Source organism: Balaenoptera acutorostrata, chromosome 6, assembly GCF_949987535.1.
Source record: "Balaenoptera acutorostrata chromosome 6, mBalAcu1.1, whole genome shotgun sequence".
NCBI lineage: Eukaryota > Metazoa > Chordata > Mammalia > Artiodactyla > Balaenopteridae > Balaenoptera > Balaenoptera acutorostrata.
The window spans coordinates 8612314-8633332 of record NC_080069.1 but is presented as its reverse complement, the minus strand read 5'-3'; the positions used below and the strand labels follow the sequence as shown (position 1 = coordinate 8633332).

At 38.9% G+C, this 21019-nt stretch overlaps 1 protein-coding gene and 1 non-coding gene across 2 annotated transcripts in view; both read right to left on the bottom strand.

The window, feature by feature from the left end:
* The window catches only part of XKR6 (XK related 6), a 275314-nt gene that overhangs the window by 194817 nt on the left and 59478 nt on the right, over positions 1 to 21019 (bottom strand). The window lies entirely within an intron of this gene.
* Positions 895 to 1001, bottom strand: LOC114239200 (U6 spliceosomal RNA). Its single transcript, XR_003624387.1, has one exon. It is a non-coding gene; the product is annotated as a U6 spliceosomal RNA (small nuclear RNA).

Genomic DNA, 21019 nt, shown 5'->3' with positions numbered 1-21019 from the left:
GCAAAGCAAGGGAGGAGGGGGGAGGGTGCGGTTACAGTGTAGTTTATTTAGCTTCTAAACGCCTTCTAATAGAAATGTTATGAAAACTTCTGTTCTACACCAATTTCTGTATTACTGGATAATCTACCAATAATAAAACTTGCAATAAACAAATAATTAACATCCTACTGAGCTACCACTCAATCTCTATAGTTCCCTGAATTCTACTTATCCTTTCCCTTTAATCCTTTTTCAAGTTGCTCTGAATAAGGTCTTAAAAAAAAAAGGCAATCTTTCTCCAGTTTTGGTCAAAAGGATAGGGAGGCAATCATATTTGACCATCAAAATAACTACCCACCCAGAATGTTCCTCAAGTTCCTAATCCCAGCAGGAACAGGCCAGAGAAGATAACCACCAATAATGGAACTCCAGTCACCCAAGCACTGATTCTCCTATCAAATACATCTCCACCCATTTCTAGGGTCAAGAATGACCTAGTTCACATTCTGGGTCTACATGAAAGTAGCCTATAGTTTTAAAACAGTGTACATGGAATATAGGCAACTTTCAATTTTTTAAGGGAAACAGTCCTTCTTGGAAAGTCAGGTTTTGTTCCTTCTCCTTTTCATTCACACAGTCTGCCTCTTGGCATTTTCCTTTCCAAATTTATTCACTCAACAACAGGGAGAGAGGAGGACGTGAAACTGAGCAGCTCCTTTCCCTCCTCATTGGCACTTCCGTCCCACATAATAATATCTAACTTGAAAATTGGCAGCATTTTGCCACAAATGTATTTGGATATATCGGATAGAATTTGCATATTCTGATATAGACCATGTTGAGGCCATTTCCAGGTTGAAGTTTTGTAATTACTACCTTTAGGACTGTCACCTGATGATTTTTTTTAATTAATAAAAAAATATGGAATGCTTCACAAATTTGCACGTCATCCTTGCACAGGGGCCATGCTAATCTTCTCTGTATTGTTCGAATCTTAGTATATGTGCTGCCGAAGCGAGCACTCACCTGATGATTATTGTATCTTCTCTCCTCCTGATCAAGAATTACCTCTGATCTAAGTAAGCTACACTACAAGGTAGGCAGGCAAAGAAGCTGACCAAATTGGCATGGGAGGATTACATAAACTGCCTGGGAAAATATGAGGTCCATGAGAGCCCCCAAATCTTCAAAAGATAACTGTCTCCAGAGTATGACACTAATAATGATAGCTGAGAATTTGAGACATGCATGCTAACTTAGAAATACAAAATTATAATGCCTATTCTTTTATATACTTTTTATTAAATCTATTGGTTCACCTAGAAAGTCATTATATATACAAAAACAACAATTTCCAGAGTTCCTAAATATTTCCAACATATTCAACTTAGGGATCCAAGATTCTGAACATGCCATCACCAAAAAAAATTGCAAACCTAAAAAACAAAAAGGAAAAAAAATTAAACAATGTCAAAAGGAAAAGACTTTCTTAGAAAAGGTCAATATTTACTTTTATAATTTTCAAAACATTTTAAAGTTAATTTTTTTCTCATTTACAGTTATACGCTTGTAAGTCTAATATTAAAGTTTTGCTTAATAACAAGGCAGTTTACTTATAACAAAATAAATATTAAACTATACTCATACACATTACCTATTTAAATATTTACTGGGTCAAAATATCTTCATATTTACAGCTTCAGGCTTTAAAGTGGTATTAGATTTGTCTTTATTTTCTTTGAAAAGCTACCATTAAGGTAACAGACATTCAGATGCATAAATGAAATTACTGATTTCATTCTTATGTAACTCATACCTTTAGAAACTATGTTTTAGCCAGTTAGTAGTGGTTAAAGTCTTTGTGCTTCTATTACATTAACTTTTAGCACATGAAATAAGAAAGATGACCTTCAAAGTTCTTGTAACCTCAAAAAGGGTCAATCTAGATAGGCTTTATTTGAAAAAGAAAAACAATTTTGTTTGGGAAAATACAAGAAATGAGAATTTCTAAAAATAAAAATAATCAGTAATTCTCATTAAAACATTAATACACAAAAATGAACTATATGAACAATTCTTCTAACTACAGGCTTAAAAACCATGCTATTTAGACCAGCCTATTTAATTTTTCCATAGAAAATCAGGAGTTCAGAGTTCACATTTCCAAAAGAAGAGTAAAACAACAAATTAAGAGATAAGATAAAACAAGGAAACAACCTATTGTACATTGCTTTTCTTTAGAACAAGGCTAGGCTGAATTATCTAAGTATAAATTGAGGTCACAGATATATAGTCATTGCACTCCGGTCAACCAAAACAGTGCCTGGATTTACATAACATGTGAATAAGTCTATTATCACAGAAAGTCACATACATGAATAAGAAGAATATATTTTATAAATTTTAAGTCACTTGCAACATCTGAGAAAATACTGTCAGTAAAATACTATTTGTAATACTGTTTTTAAGAAAACACTGTTTGTAAGGAAATGAGGTGATGTTTAGAACTATATTACAACTGAGCCTCTAGAAGAGAACATGAAAATAAGCATGACTTAAAAAAATAATAATAATTCTTATTGTTGTCAGTTCCTTAGAATCTGCCCTCTGCATTACTCTCTGGAATAGGATGACAATTTCATTTTCTCAGCACCTCATCAATTAAACAAAATGATGCATAATTTAGACTAAAGATAAGTACATTTATAATATTATTTTTGCTATTAATGCTGTTACATGTAGTACAGGAAATGAAATAATATCAAGAGCCACTTCTTCTGAAAAAGTGGCTTAGTATAAAATTCGAACTTGAGCAAAGAATCTACTGAAATTCTATTCTGGGGGGTAGAGGGATAGTGATTGCCTTATGAGCACCGCTATATCAACACATTTAACAGGACATGGTCCATTGGAATAAACTTAATAAAGAGAGCCACTACACTTCCTGAAAAATGTTTTACTATAATAGAGTGCTGTTATCTTCAACTATAAAATATATTTTGAACTAAGATACATGTAATAATTAGAGTAGAGTTTAACTGATTCAACTAACATTCTTAATGGGCACTTTACTTTTTAAAAAGTAAAAAGCAAAAAACACACACATACATAAAACATCAAAATTCTTTATGACAGAAAAGCAAAGCTGTGGCAAGAATCCTTACTTCCTACTCTGAAAACCTTATTAAGCCCGTAGTCCCTGTTAAGAGCAAGCTGTACTGGTTTTCAAAGGAAAAACATTATTTCAATCTGCAAATACCTAATGGGCTCAGGTGCTTTCGTATAATAAATATTTTGTTGTTACCTAAGTAGCTCACAAGAGCTCATTTTTTTTAAAGTTATGTTTAAACAACTCTAAAAGGTTTAATTAATTGTAGTTATATGTAATTAATCCTTTTGTTATTAAACACTTGAACCAGTTTAGTCAGAATGGCAGCATGTTGTTTAATACCTTTTGTTCACAACTTAAAATTTTAAGCTTAAAAAGAAAGGAATTGGGGTAGGAGAGGAGACATGGAAAAACATGAAGGCCTCTCTTTGTCTCAGGCTTTGCCATTACCATTCTGTCTGCAGTGGTTTCAGGACGAGGCGATCGCACACCTTCTAGCCAGAAATCAGATGGCCTCAAAACAACCTCATTTCAGTCTTAGGCCTCATGTCTTTCGCTTAGAGCTAAAAATAAAAATACATGTGAATGAACAAATGGTCATGAAATGAAATCTCGAACATGACACTAAAATGTAAAATATTAGAAGGCATTATTAATCTCAGAAAAATGAAAATGTACACATTTCCATCCAGAGTATCACAACCTTATTTAGAAAGTGTGCTCTTCTTACCCTGTCAGCTTGCTGGGTATAACAATAATGACAATTTAATTCCAAGGTGGTTCAACAAAGCCAGAGTAATATTTTATTAATCTCCTGAGATTATGAAACATTTATTTATTTCTTACAGAGTTAAATATAACAATATCATTAATGAAGCTAATGATGTTAGACAGCAACTTAGCACTTCTTTACGCACATAAACCAAGGCAAGAAAGTAAAGTGTAACGCTGAACCAGAACAATGATCTGGCCCTAAGAAACACATTTTCGTGTATTTAGAACCCCTAGTTCCAACAGTGATGCTAGTAGTAAGTGAAAATTAACCTGTTTCTACAAAGTGAGTGTTCACTCATTCCACAAATATTGAATGTTTCGAAGCACTGGAAGTCAAGTGCTGAATATGAAAGATGGTTCCAAACCTCAGCGAGTGGGGTCCTAGCCTTTTATTTCCTAACTTTTTGTCTCGGGTCTGGGCTATAATGCTAAGGAAGATCAGTATGTATCACACGACAACTGAATGAGACTGTAGGACTGGAAACAAAACCCACTCAGAAGCCCAACGCTCATGCTGCAAGTGAACGCCAGTCACCAGGTGGTCTCCTTTCATGTGACGCTTGTGTTTTCAAAACCCTACATCAATCCTGAAAATTAATTATCCTTCATTTGGAGAGCACTGGTGGTTTCAAACCCAAGTATAAACATCTCAGACTATTTTGTAAGGTTATGTCAGCCAAGAAACTTTAAAATCACTTAATATAATAGTATTTCATTCACCTGAAGCCACAATTTAAAATCAGAAATTCTGCTGCCAAAGTTACTTAAAGAGTTGGCCTTAACTATAGCGTAATGAAGATAAATATCTCATAAATTTTTTATACCATTCATACCAATCCATTAAATAAAATAAAATACATAAATAACCACTAGAGTCTATACTAACATTGTTCAATGTTTTTCATTTCTCTGCTTGATCTATACCAATGAAATTCTTTGTGTAGGAATATGGTACATTACCAAAAAATATCAAAATATATACACATGATTCAATTTAAGCTCTATGTTTGTCTTAAATCAAGGGTCTATAAACACATCTGAGTTAGCTTATCTTCCTTCATTTTTCATGTGAATTCCAACTAAATTTAGTATCTGGACAACTGGTACAAAGTTAAATGGTTTGACTCTGAAGTTTCTAGGTCTCAGAACCACACTTTAGAGGAATAAACTGTAATTTACACTTAAATATTTAGAATAAAGAAGAAAAGAACTGTTTTTTGAGTCATACCTAGGTTTAGGCTATGGCTTGCCTCAAGTGAAAATATTAAAAACAAAATCAATAAGCTCTGAAGTTCATTTCCCACTGATGTTCATAAGATGATTCTATAAGTTTTATATTGTGATGCATTCAAATCTTCATCAAGGAAAACTGCATGCTGGTCTTATTTGTAAACAGTCAATGTTCTCTCCTTTATCATGTATGTCATAGATCCCTGCTTTTTTCAGTTGCAATAAATTTCAAAGAAGACATAAATAATTGATAGATACACTTTTGCTGTAAGCCTTAAACATTCACTTATCTGTAAATTCTAAATCTGTGTCTTACATTAACAAAGAGAACCCACAGTTCTTCTCAATTCATATTTGCTAGCATTCCTTGGAAAAAAACGAAAAGTAGCTGCCTCTCCAAAACTCAGATCTTTCCCTTAAGCAACTTTTATCCTCGTCCATACTATGTTCACAGTTTCATTTCCCCCCTTTGCTTCAATCACAGTATGTTTTGTTAGACAAGTTACAGTTCTATCATATTTCCTGAACCAATCCATCCAACCCAGAGAATGCAACAACAACAAATATTTGACCCTATTCTTTGAATTCCACAATTTTCACTATTCTCACTTTGGTCAAGACCTTTAATGATAAAGTAGTGAGATTTTAATACTCAGAAGACATGCTTTATAGCTTACTAAGGCAAGTAATTTTATACTCAGTCTTGTTATATTAATCATAAAACTCCATTTGTCACTTCAAGACTGATACATTGAGGTCTCCCATTTAATAAAATCAATGAGTGCCAGTAAGTTAATTATAAATTTCAACAGGGCTTCCCTGGTGTGGCACAGTGGTTAAAAATCCACCTGCCAATGCAAGGGACATGGGTTCGAGCCCTGGTCCAGGAAGATCCCACATGCCGCGGAGCAACTAAGCCCGTGCTCCACAACTATTGAGCCTGCGCTCTAGAGCCCGCGAGCCACAACTACTGAAGCCCACGTGCCTAGAGCCTGTGCTCCACAACGAGAAGCCACCGCAATGAGAAGCACGCGCCCCACAACGAAGAGTAGCCCCTGCTCACCGCAATGAAGAGTAGCCTCCGCTCGCCGCAACTAGAGAAAGCCCATGCGCAGCAATGAAGACCCAACGCAGCCAATAATAAATCAATTAATTAATTTTTTTTTTTTTAAATTACAGTCTTGCTATATTATGTGATACCCACTATTACAAACAATACATGAAACTGGTCAGGCTTCCCAGTAAAACATCACTGAAGAAAATCAGCCTCCTAGGTAGGAGAAACAAACAATGCTAAAAAAAATTTGTCCATTTAAAAATGGTCTTAACTCTATAATCCTTTTCACAATTGTTCCAAATCAGCACTAACCAGAGGCAGAATCCCTGAATTATTCAGCAGGTCAAGGAGGCATGTCTACCCTGGCACGAGTAGATGCTGGCACTTGCAGGAACCCTCCACCCTCAAGAGTTTATGGCAAATGGGCCTAACAATCACGATGCATCACTTCTCACTGGGAGCCATGGTGCGTAACCACTGGCACGTACACAATTTTGAACATTTTCAACCTGCATTTTTTTTAGATATTAGGCCACTATAATTGAAAGTGTTGTGGAAATTATCAGATTAATATTAATTTTACTTGAGCCCTCACTAATAGATTACAATTTCCAAACCCTTCTCTCTCTCCTATCTAAGGGTACACAGGGATCTTCTTTCTAAGGCTAACTCTTCCTCTATCACACAGCTCCTGTGGAATTCTAATCCTTCATTTACATCTTCTGTTTTCCCGCCAATGGCTCCTTTCCTTTTGCCTACAGACACATTCAGATTTCCTGATCCTGAGACTGAGGCACGATCCATTTCCTTGAACACATCACTGACTTTAGAACGTCCTTCTTCCTCTTTTTCTTTACTGCCAAAATGCCAAATTTGAAGAGTGATCTACATTTGTTCATTCACTCAAAAATATTTCCTGAAAAGTGACTATGTACCAGAGCCTGGGGACACAAATTAGCAAGGCCCCTCCCTCAGGGAGCTTATGATTCCATTACACAGATAAGCAGATACATTTATGGATTCAAAATGTTAACTGACACAAAGGAAAAACACTGGTGTCTATAACAGTATCATTAGGGGGGCTTAATTTAGATTGCGCTGCCATTCCGCACAATCTGTGTGCTTGTGGTCCTACATAGCAGCAATGGCGGGGTCTCCTGGAAGGAGTGACATTTCACGAGATCTAAAGGCTGAGCAGAAATTGGCTAGGCAAAGAACAAGAGAAGTAGCATTCCAGGCAAAGGGAACCAGATATGTGAAAGTGCTGGACAGCAGAGAACACCGTGACTTGGGAGGACCAGAGAGAAGGGCAGTGTGTCAACAGAACCCTGAAGGAGAGCACACAGGCACGAGCCGGGCCAGCCATCTCACGTGGCCCAACGAGGGCTGTGGCTTTATCTTAAGTGCACCAGGGACTGTGTTTATCTCTCACCCTTAACTCCTTAGCTCTTTGCAGCCTGACTTCTACGCCTCCCACACTCTCTTAACAGGCTCCCTATGTGCTCCTAACACGTAGCACCTTTTCAGTCTTCAACTGACAATTCAGCTTCTGAAGTGACTTCTATCCTAAGCTTGAAAGCACGAGCTGTCATTGATTTTTGTATCTTCCACTTCTCTCAGTATTTAGCTTAATGTTTTATACAGAGTAGGTATTCAAAATGTGCACAGTGGACAAATCAGTCTTGGAAGAAAACACATTGACGAAAAGTTAATTACAACAGTACAAGAAAGCAAGCATATTTAATAAGATTCCCTATTAGTAGTGTATTTGAAATTGCCTTATCTTATGCCTTATTCTCTCTCACAGTGATGGAACAGGTACAAACTCAAGCAAGAAATTCCTTTAAACAAACGCCCTAATATAATTTGATCAGTCTGCAAACACATGTTCAGATTACACTGCCATTCATTTGTGCTTACCACGGTAGCTGGGTGCATGGCAGTGGTCTAGTTCTCCCATATTGAAATTATTAAAATTAGATAACAGACATCCAGGTAAAATACACATTTAATTGAAAAGTATGATTACTCTGTTACAAAGAATACAAGCTGATGACATCCCACACTAACTAGCCATTATATCCTGCAAGTTATTGTATGTATGCTTCCCTTTACATGTATGTGTGTATGGGCTATTCATTTTGAAACTTTGTAGAATATGCTATTCCTTTCATTTTTGATAATTTTAGCAAATGCTAAAAGTCAATGGCCACCACATTTATAGATTTGAGCAGGAAATCAACATACTTATGTTCTAGTAAATGAAAATAAGCAGCGAGTATTTTCACCTTATTCTGGTAGGTGGGGCAAGACGTCAAATTTCTTAGGTTCAACATTTAAGGGTTCTGCCCACATTCTATTAGAACTGTTGATACTGATCTAGAAACAAATGTAAGATTTGTTTATTTTAGAAAGTAATATGCTTCCTTTACCATGAGCTGTAGATATTTTACCTCTTTGCAAGCCTTTTCTTTATGTCTACAGAATGATCTGAGTTGTGCCCAGAATCAGCCCATCATATAATTAAGCTTAATTAGATATTTTCTATACAAAGCAAACAAAATGTACTTTCACTTCTCTTGTACCAAATTCCCCACATTATGGATCTTTTATAACCGAGAGTGAGAACTCTATAAAATTTAAACGTAAATGATAAAAACATTCTCCGCTCCTTCATCCTCTGTTTACAATGGCTAGAAGACCGGATTTGTACATTTTGAAGTTTAATGTGTATACATATCAGAATGTTTCTGCTTTCTGCTGTCTAGTTTTCTTAGAAGCAGATTAAAAGGTTTCTATCTCTTTGAGTTGCTTCAGCCCTGCGAAGAGAGATTGTGTTATCTAAAAGAGATGATCAGACTAATAGTTGAAACATTTTATAACTGGGTGGTCACTCTGCCCATGATGGGAAAGAAAGTGCCTGTGTTTGGCATTGAAACAGAAATAGAAAAAAGTGCCTGTGCTGGAAAACAGAACCACACTGTCTTAATGTAGACATGTCTACGACAAGTTCACGTTCAATGAAGTGCAGGCCATTCGCGTTTTTACTATTAACTTTACAGTGTCAGGTAATTGTGTCATTCTTTTTTTGTAATTCCCAACAACACAGGCAACAACTACAGCCCGGTCTGGGCTCATAAGAAGAAGGTATACAGTTATTAAGAGCACTAATGCACAATACAAAATTTTAGTGTTTCCCTGGCCTCAGTCAGCAACTGTTCTAGTAAAAGGAAAGCAAATAAGAGGGACTCAGGTACTTTAACTTCCTATGAGATACTCTTGCCCTTTCAATGTCCTTCTCTGTGAAAAGCGACATCATTCTTCTAGTCAGAACGCCTCACAATTTGTTCCATTCCTCACTGGCCATATCCCTCTCTCATCACTGGAAATGTCCATCGTTATGGAGGGTTGCAGCAGCCACTAGAATCCCCTGATGGATAAATCTGGTCTTCTAAACTGAATGGCAACCATTTAAAACATTTTCACTATGGAAAATTTCAAATGTGTATGAAGTAAATAGACTAGTGCAGTGAACCCTCATGTATCCTCAACTCACTTTCAATAACTATCAACAATCTGCCATTTTTGCTCTCCACACACTGCTCACTCCCCAGCTTGATGAGGATTATTACTTTCCTTTGTTTCCTGAGCTAAAATTTAAAACTAAGTTTTTTTTAACCATCTTAACCATTTTTAAGTGTACAGTTCAGCAGTAGTAAGTATACATTCATACTGTTGTGCTGCCACCACCATCCATCTCCACAGTTCATTTCATATTGTCTGAAACTCTGCAGCCTTTAAACAGTAATTGCCCATTCCCCTTTCCCCGCTTCCCCCAACACCCACCATTCTCCTTTCTGTCTCTATGAATCTGACTACTCTATAGGTAGCTCACGTAAGCACAATCATACAGCATTTGCCCTTTTGTGTCTGGTTTCTTTCACTTAGCGTAAAGTCCTCCAGGTTCATGTGTTTATTTTTTGTGTCCTTCCTTTTTAGGGTTGGATAATATTCATTCGTATGTATAGACTATATTTTGCTTATCCATTCATCTATCAATGGACACTTGGTTGATTCCGCCTTTTGGCTACTGTGAATAACACTACTATGAACATGGGTGTACAAATACTTCTTCAAGATTCTTTCAATTCTTTTGGGTATACACCCAGAAGTGGAATTGCTGGATCATATGGTAATTTTATTTTTCATTTTTTGATGAACTACCACATCGTTTTTCATAGTGGCTCTACTAGTTTACATTCCCATCAACAGTACACAGGATGATAAACAATTATGTTTAAGAAAACTGGCACTTGGCAAAAATTCAGAGTTTACAAAGTACGTTCGTATACATTATACTACATAATCCTTCAAACACAGCTGACTAGCTTGGAGTCCTGATCTGTTGGCAAGTATTCAGATTCTTAATAATGTCACCTCTCTCCGTATTTCTGAATAAATGTTTTCTTCTAATCAGACTGGTTTAAGCAGACTATATTACACAATATTAGATATGTATATAGCTAAATGCTAAAAATATTAATAATGAGGGACTTAAAGGACCCAAATGAAAATGTAAACATAATGTAATGATACTGTGGATCCCAAGGGGACTAACCTTAAAATAACTGTGAGACATATATATGGAATCTAAAAAAAAAAAAAAAAAAAAAGGTTCTGAAGAACCTAGGGGCAGGACAGGAATAAAGACGCAGACGTAGAGAATGGACTTGAGGACACGGGGAGGGGGAATTGTAAGCTGGGATGAAGTGAGAGAGTGGCATGGACATATATACACTACCAAATGTAGAAGAGATAGCTAGTGGGAAGCAGCTGCATAGCACAGGGAGATCAGCTCGGTGCTTTGTGACCACCTAGAGGGGTGGGATAGGGAGGGTGGGAGGGAGGGAGACGCAAGAGGGAAGAGATATGGGGACATATGTATATGTATAACTAATTCACTTTGTTATAAAGCAGAAACTAACCCACCATTGTAAAGCAGTTATACTCCAATAAAGATGTTAAAAAAATAAAAACAGCTGTGAGGATCTTAACAGGTAGCCTTGACAGATACCAGCTAGACAGTTACCAGGTAATTCAGACTTTATGTTTCCTGCAGACTCCACTTATGTGAGGTAGTCGTACATGGGGCGGGGGGGTGAAGTAAGTGGGGTGAGCAGAAGCTATGAGGCAGCACAGAAAGCCCACAGGGAAAGCTGGAAGCAAATGGAGGAGAGAAAGCAGGCAATGAGTTCAAAGCTTATTGATGAGAAGGTTATATAATTTCCAGGGCCTAGTGCATAACAAAAATGCAGGGCCCTTATAAGAAAAAAAATTAAGAATTTCAGGATGGCAACAGGAAAACATTAAGCCAGGTGCAGGGCCCTGTTCAACCGCACAGGTCGCTGGCCCGGGAAGCCAGCCCTACGTATTGAGCTGAAGATGGGACGCAGGGCAACTAGCACTGCTCCCAGCAGCAAGAGCGGGGGAAAGGCAGGAGAAGCGCCACCTCTCAGTGCAGCAGGCGCCCACAGAGGACACTGGCGCCCATGGCACAATTCACAGGGCACATCAAGGCCAAAATGCATCTCCAGGCATTCCCAGGTCCGTTTGCTTTTAAAATAAAGGGGTGGAGGGTTAACAAGCTAACATCTATTAACTCAGTTCATGGCTGAAAATGAGATTAATCACCACCAAACAGACAGGAGCACAGTAGGCAGGAAACATAGAATTGCTATGTTTTGGTGAAAGGCATAATGAAGAAGATCTGGAGTCTATCAATACCCAAGAAAGACCAATATGGCTGCCCAAGAGCAGGAAGACAAGAGCCCTATATATCTCATCTGAAATCTGCAACGTAAAGAGGGACAGAGAAGTCCACAGACAAATGTTCCCTTATTGACTAAGTGCCCAGGGTTAGCCGTGGTTCAAAAACATCCTGTTAGGCAAGGAGAGGGAGGAATCCGGGGTTGGACAGGAAAAAGTTTTAATATCAGAGGGGGTCTTGGGAAAGTTAATGAAACAGAAGTCTAAAATAAGAAGAAAAACGAGAAGCTCCCAAAACTACCAGTTATGTCACAATTCCAGAAATCAAACTTGTCTACTTTTGAGTCATTCTTATAGCTTCTGAAATGTTGTGGTAATGTGTAAGAGAAGATTGTCATTTTTTTTAACGTAACCATAAATGTTAATTAATTTTCCTGATAGCGTAAGCCAAACATGCTTTATGAGAAAATAAAAACTAAGTTCAAAAAGAAAATTCACAATAATATGTGGACAATCCTCTCTTTCTATACCACCTTCGGGTCATGTTAGAAATTGAAACCTGAATTAAAACCTTTTTTTGCCTTTATTTCTAAAATACAATAAGACAATCCAGTTAAACACTGAGAAGGCCTTAACTCTAGTGTTTCTGATAATGTCCATAATGAATAAAGGTAGAGTCATTTGTATTCATTTCTGTTTTTAAAATCACTTAGCTTCTCACTATCATCTTGAAATTCAGGGATATCAATTTAATAATGAGCTACTTATTTTGGCCTCAATTTAATAAAGACTTATAAACTACTCAAATAGCAGAAAACATTTCTAATAAATGCCTACCACTACAACTATTTTCCAATGTATTATCATTTCATTGTGTCTCTACAACATCCTCTATTAATAACACTGGAGTAAGTGGTCCATTTTCCAAAAGGAAAAAAACTAAGCTAAAAAGATTTTACTACAATAAAACAAAACTTCTAATATCTACTCTGAGATACTTTCTTCTCTCCATAAATCAGTGCATCTAAACAACAGAAAAGGTCTTTTACACTAAAACACAATTGTGTCCTATTTCCTTCCCTCTGGAAGCTATCAATATAAAGCAGCAGATCATGGGCTATCCAGGACGATGAGAAACAATGTTCCACATTCATCCCTCAGGGCAGCAGAGATGCTACGAGAGCTAAGAGGGCACCAAATGGAGAAGCTAAGTGAGTCCCAACTTCTTCTGTCTGAACTGCGGATTGCTTCCTTATTTTGTGTTTAGAACGGTAAAGCCTGAATCTTTTAATTAGGAAGGAGCTAAAGTCAACTAGTCCAAATTTTCACCAGTGATGGAATCCCAAGTCTATCAAATGTTCACTCAACTTCTGCTTAAATATCTCCAAAGACAAAAAGACTGCTTCCTTGGAAAATAATCTTTCTCATTTCAGAGCAGCTCTGCTGGGCATCATTTTGGTCCTATACAATTCAGGAAAAATCAGCAATATCAGGATATATTGATTTACTCATCTGTTTTTATTGTTCAATAAGAAGTCCCGAGGTCATGTCTCTCCAAGGTTTGTTATTTCGGTGGCTCAGTATCACCAAAGGCTACGTTCCTCTTTTCACTCTGCCGCTAGCGCACGGGTTTAGCTCTCCTTATGGTTTCAAGATGGCACCTATCATTCCAGGCTTCACACGCAGACAGAACAATGTCCAGTGTAAGAGGATTACTTCTTCCTTGCTGAATCTTTTTATCAGAGAGGGATGCCTGTGTCTGAAGACCGCTGGCATACATCTTACTGACCAGAACTACATCTGGCCAGTCACCAATAAGGAAAAGGGGTCTATCATGATTGGCTAAGACTAATCATAATTTGCCCCCCTGAAGCTGGGGTCTGCCTGTCTTGAAAGACAAACCTCTACAGAGGGGGTAGATTACAGAGACAAAATCAAGGTTCCCTTAGGAGGAAGGGAGGGAGAAAGGGCAGGGATATGTATAGGTGATCCAACGTTTGCTATGGGTGTATGGCATCAAAAACTTGTCTTTCAGTTAATGTCTACCTACTGGCACTAGTTCTAACCTCTAGATCTAACTGGAGAAATCCCTGTTCCTTAACTGTACTACAAATTCTGTATATGCAAAACACTATTATGTTCACCTCCTTCTCAACCCTAACTTCTTCCCTAGGTTAAATATTCCCATTTCTGTCTACAGCTGTCCCTTGGTATCCATGGGGGATTGGTTCCAGGACCCTCCCCCCTACTCCCCCATGGATACCAGAATCGGCACATGCTCAAGTCCCTTATATAAAGGGCACAGTATTTGCATATAACCTACGCACATCCTCTCATACACTTTAAGTCATCTCTAGATTACTCATAATACCTAATACAATGTAAATGCTTTATGAATAGTTGCTAGTAGGCAGCAAATTCTAGTTTTGCTTTTTGGAACTTTCTGGAATTCTCCTAATATTTTTGATCCAAGGTTGGTTGAATCTGTGGATGCAGAACCCACAGATACAGAGGGCTGACTGTATATGACTTCATATCTACATGGTTACCATCTTGATCACTCTGCAGTTTGCCAATGCCCTCATAAAATGCCCATGATCCTCTTAAAATGTTTTGTACCAGTACAACACGCTAATTACCTCCCATGTGCTTAATACTACACTTCTATCAATACCATCTAACATCATGTTGCTTCTCTGGTACCATCCTTCTCCTGGCTTCCAATAAACTTCATCTTCTTACAACCAACACTTCGAATTTTAAAAAAAATGATACAGTACGAAACTCTACACTTGGTTATGCTATATTTCACCTTACTTTTGGTCCATTTTTCCAACCTATCCAGGTGTTGCAATTATCTTGATTCTGAAAACTAACGTGTTTGCCTCTTTCCTGGTTTCCAATTACAGAAATTCAGATTTAAGCAAAGCTCACTCATGTTTATCTCTCAGCTTTGAAGAAGCAGGGCTATGTCACCTGGGGAAAACATCTTATGTCTCATACAAGCCTTCTGGGGTTATATTAGCTTGTTGAATTTTCAAGATCCAGAGACTAATCCTCACAGGGTTAGTGAGGATCTCCCAGGGACCGACTGACTTTCAGTGGACTAACTAAAACCAGAATACCAATTCAGCAATGTTAAGTGAAAATTACAACAGCCAAGGGGACCAAGAGAAATGAGAGCCCTCTGGCCAATGTATTTTCACCCACGCCTGTCCACAGACAAACCATATTGGAAACCAATATATTAATCAAAGGGAACCAGATAATTGAATCATCTGCTCACTGAGCTCTTTCCATGTAGACATGCAACACAGGAAGCCAAATTATAATCAAGCATTTGTTTAGTGAGCACAGAAATCTAAGCAAAAGAATATCTAATATATCTAATACATATTTATAATATATATTATCTATATATAGATATTATATATATAATATTGTCTAATATATATATTTAAAAACAGTTATCTAATATATATTTTAAAACATCAGGGTAAACAGTCTTGTGTATCATTCTCTACCACAGGGTTATTGCTCTAGTACAACTGAGCAGTAGATGGGGCTACTCTACTTGGTAGATTGGTATTTGAATAAACAGTATTAAAAACTGCCTCCATTACCTGACTAACCAACTCCCCTCCTGACAGTCCCACTTCTTAATTAGATGTAATATACCCCACCCCATCAGGCTATGATCAAGTTCAGCTGGCCTGCAAGTTAGTCTGTTTTATAGACACTGGAGTCATACTGATTGAGTTCAAGGCCAACGCCTCCTTCTGGAGGCTCTAGGGGGACTTCTAGAGACTGCATCACATGCATTCGCAGGCTCACGGCCCCTCCCTCCATCTTCAAAGCCAGCGTCAGCCGCAGCGCAGCGTCTTCAAATCCCTCTGCCTCTGACCCTCCAGCCTCCTCCTTCCACTCGTCAGGCACCCTTAGATTACATACCCCACTTAGCTAATCCAGGGTAACCACGCCATCTCCAAATCCTTAACTTAATCACATCTGTGAAGTCCATTCTGCAATGTGAGGTAACATACTTACAGTTTCTGGGGATTAGGATGTGACACGATTGGAGGATCGTGATTCTGCCTACCACAGGGCTACTGCACTGTAGTCTTACCACTGATTTTACGTTAGCCATTTTAAATTTGGTGGAAAAATTCAACTTATCTTGAAACTTCAATACTATTAACTAAGGAGGACATGGCTACTTCCACGCATAGCTCATACTAAAATTAGACTGCATTTTTCTATTTCAGTTTTCACACACAAAATGGCAGATGTTTGATTTATCAGTGGAGGAAAAAAGAAAATATGGGCTAAACAATCACTAAAGCCTTAACACTGTACCAATTAATACAGGACAAATTAGCCAGAATGAAGTTAATATATAAAAGGGAATCTAAATGCTTTATTGAGTTTTTCGTATTAAAAATAGGAAATATGCAAAGGATGGAAACAAGCTACTGAGTTTATTAATCATACCCTAAACTCTGTCATTACCAAACAATTGCAACCTTTCCCATCATCTCAATTTCAAGCACCCTACGCCCACCACCGAATCTTCCACCGCGGTGGTCCTGACTGTTGCTTACCTCCTCCTGGAGATGCCAGCGCCAACAATTCCTCAACCCTGATGGATCCTTCAACTCACTGATCCTACCACCTTTTCATTATCCATACCCTGTCCCGATCCTCACGCCCCAGTGCAGACCTTACAGGCCATCGCTGTAATCACACCCTTTGAACACACTCTTGCCCCTCCCCTCTCTCATCTCAATGGTACCCCAACTAGAAAACACCCAACACTCTTATATCCAACTTTCTGCCTACTTCATGCCAGCCCAAGAACAGTTTAACACGGTAGGAGTAAAACCCCCACCATTAACTTCAAATGGCCCCTTACAGCTGCCCCTTAATCAAACTACATTTCCTTAATCCACTGATTCCACTTTCCCAGGTAATTATTTCACACCCTCCCTCTCTGCAATTCTGAAAACCTTTCTTCCCCAATCCTCACTCTCCACTGATAGCTGTTGCTTCCTGTTTCGCTCAGCAAACAGAAACCAACAGACCCATCTCCCCTCATCCTCTACCCACTCACTGACTTGTGGCCTGCCCATATACTCTCCTCTCCCTCCAGGTGGTCTGGGTTAATTGCCATTTCTTCACCTCAGCCTTTGACCTCTTCCCTTCTCTTACCAACTTGAGGCTGCAGCTCTAGCTCTAGCTCCCCTCTCTCCTGCTTCATCAAATTTTGCCTCTCTGTGGATCATTTCTATAAGCACACAAACGGGCTGCAATTTTCCCCATTACACGCACCGCCTCCCATCACCTTCCTCCCATCGTCTCCAGAGCTCACACACCAGGTGCTCGCCCTTAACATACCACAGACGCTTCTCATCAAGGTCATCAGTAATCTTTGCGCGACTAAATTTAACAGTCAATTCTTGGTCCTCATATTATTTAACCAAGATGATGAATCTTTTTCCATGAAACACTTTCCACACTTGACTTTCAAGACACCACAGTAAAAAAAAAAAAAAAAAAAGACACCACAGTATTCTGGTTTTCCTTCCACCCTACTGGCCAGGCCTTCTCACTGCCCTTTGCTGGATTCCTCTCGTCTCCCTAACCCTAAAAGTTAAAAGTGCCTCAGGGTTCAGTTCTCAGGCTTCACTGTCTACATTTACTCCTTTGGGAAAGTCCTTCAGTCTGAGGACTTGAATCACCATCTGTGTTGAAAACTCCAAACTTTACATTCCAGCCTAGATCAGAGCCCTGAACTGCCACCTCCTAGATCACAACTACCTACTGCATACCTTCTCTTAGATGTCAAGCACGTACCCCTGCATGTCGCAAACCAAATTCCTGATTTCCCCATAAGCCTGCTCCTCACAGCCTTCCTCAGCTCAGTATATGGCAACTCCACCTCATCAAAATCCTTAGCATCACCCCGACAACTCTCTTTTCCTCAAATCCACCATCGTATCCGTCAGCAGACCCAATTAGCTCTACCTTCAAAATAGACCTAGAATCTGAACACTTACCAGCTTCACTGATAGCATCTTGAGCCAAGCCATACTGCTAACTGATCTGCTTCCACCCTTATCCCCCTATATTAATATATGCTATGGTCTAAATGTTTGTGTCTCCCCAGAATTCATTATGTTGAAATCCTAACCCTCAAAGGTGACAGTATTAGTAGATGGGGCCCTTGGGAAGTGATAAGGTCCTGAGGGTGGAACCCTCATGAAGGGGATTAGTGCTCTTACAAAAAAAGACCCCAGAGAGCTCCCTCACCCCTTCCATCATGTGAGGACACAAAGAAAAAGCTCCCACTATGAACCAGGAAGAGGACCCTCATCAAAACGCAGCCATGCCGGCGCCCTGACCTTGGACTTCCAGCCTCCAGAACTATAAGAGCCAAATTTCTGTTGTTCAGAAGCCACCCAGTCTGTGGTACTTTGTTACAGTAGCCCAAACAGACTAATACAATACAGCAGCCAGAATTTTTTTTTTCTAATTAAGGTTCATGGGTTGCCCTATTCTCTTTCTCTTTAAAAATAAAGTGAAATTCATGTATAGTGAAATTAAACAGATCTTAGGTTTCAATTCAAAGAGTATATCCACTATATAACCAAGACCCCAACCAAGATTCGGAATACTTCCAACTTTGGGCTATTATGAATAAAGCTGTTATAAACATTCCTATACAAATCTTTTCAAGGACATATGGTTTCCCTGGGTAAATACCTCGGAGCATGAAGTGCTGTGTAACAGAATAGAAATATGTACATGCATGTTCACAGCAGCGCTATTCACAACAGCCAAAAGGTGGAAATAGCCCAACTGTCCATCAACAGATAAATGGTTAAATAAAATGTAGTAACTCCATACAATGGAATATAATTCAGGTATAAAAAGGAATAAAGTACTGATACAATGCTACATGTGGATGAGCCTTGAGAACATTATGCTAAGTGAAAGAAACCAAACACAAAGATCACATTTGTATAAGATATTCAGAATAGGTAAATTCATAGAGACAGAATGTAAATTGGTGGCTGCCAGGGGGAAGGGGAAAATAGGGAGTGATTACTTAACAGGTACAGGTTTTCTTTTAGGACAATGAAAATGTTTTGGAACTGGGTAGTGGTAATGGTTGCTCTACACTGTGAACGTACTACATGCCACTGAACTGTTCTCTCTGAAATGGTTAATTTTATGTTATGTGAATTTCACCCCTCCCCCCCAAAAAACCCACCCCCCACACAGGATTTTATTTTATATTATTTGAAACAGAATCCCACTCAGGCAGTTTAGGACAACACAAAACCTTGTGTCAACACCACTGTATGTGGGTGAGTTGGGTCATTTCACTAAACCACATGGTCTGGAGCAAGTCTCTTCAACTCTGCAGACTTCTGGGGTTTCTTTTCATGTGTAAAAGGAAGATCCTTGGGCTTCCCTGGTGGCGCAGTGGTTAAGAATCTGCCTGCCAATGCAGGGGACACGGGTTCGAGCCCTGGTCTGGGAAGATACCACATGCCACGGAGCAACTGGGCCCGTGAGCCACAATTACTGAGCCTGCGCGTCTGGAGCCTGTGCTCTGCAACAAGAGAGGCCGCGATAGTGAGAGGCCCGCGCACCGCGATGAAGAGTGGCCCCCGCTTGCCACAATTAGAGAAAGCCCTCGCACAGAAACGAAGACACAACACAGCCATAAATTAATTAATTAATTAATTTAAAAAAAAAAAAAGGAAGATCCTTCACTGGACTGTTGTGAGGATTAACTGAGATAATGACCAAAAAAATACTTCGTAAAGTGCTAGGCATAAAAAATTAACCATCTTTTCTATTAGCACCAATAGGGGATATGCTCAGACTGGGAGGCCAACGATGAATACAGATCTTAGGGAGGCAGCTAAAAATATTTTGAATAGCTAGTCTTATAAGGATGGAGAGAAGAGGATCCAAGTCAAGACACACCAGCAAACTGTCCTCCTTTGGCTTCTGTGATGACCTAACTTGTCAAGAGTCGTACTTAAGATTATCCCCAGTGCCCCAGTCAAGGATTTAACACTGCACTCAAAACGAGCTTGAGAGTGTTGCTATTGTGAGAGGGGCTGAAGAAAGATTACCTGAGATAAAAGAGGCCACTTTCCTAAAGCCATAAGCTTAAGAGCCCCAAGGGCGCAGGAGATAAAACAGGGAGCTGGCCAACTATTATGCCATCTCAAAGTTTAATCTCAATTAACACAGGTTAACAAACTAGAGTTTGACTACAGTAATTTGCTTACATCAAGGAAAAACACTAACCAACATATAAGACTAGCCACCGAGAAGTAGCACTAACTAGATTTAACGTGTCCAAATTTAAATGTCTTTAAAACTCAGTATGCAACAGCTACACAAATTAACAAAATACTGATAAAAACTACGATCACTTAACCAACTCTATGGCAGGTACCGTGCAACACAGTTTACAAATATTATCTGCATTCTTCATAACATCCAAGCACTATCCCATTATGCCAAGCAACTTGTGCTGAATCAAATTAATCAGAGGCACCTCTGCAACTTGACCTCAGGTGGGGCTGACTTCAAAGCCCATACTCCATCCACTATACCCTGCCGCCTCTCAGCCCCGAAAGAAATTCTAGGGTCCTAAGTCCTCCTAGATTCTAAAACCCAATTGAGTGCAATTTCAGAAGGTGTGCAACTAACCAAAGGTCTTACTGTTAGAGAAAAATTGGATTCTAACATTGGGGAGCCCTATTAGACAGACTGAAGAGATTAATTCTAGAATGGAATCATGTTGATTGTACTTGAAATACTATTGCTGGTTCACGGCCAGTCTGGGCTTCAGGTCACAGTCAGAGCCCATCCAACGGGAGGCCTGGAGAGCTGAGTGACTGCAGGAAGACACAGCCCACACCTAGAATAGTTCTTCTGATCTCTGCCGATGCCCAGGAGCCTCGTACAAGTAAAGGAATTCAGAATTCAGAAACACAAGAGTTCTAGTCACTTTAAGATTTAATTAAGGGGGCTCACAGGTCAATCACCTAACGCAGCTGCATTTCGTCTTCTTTCAC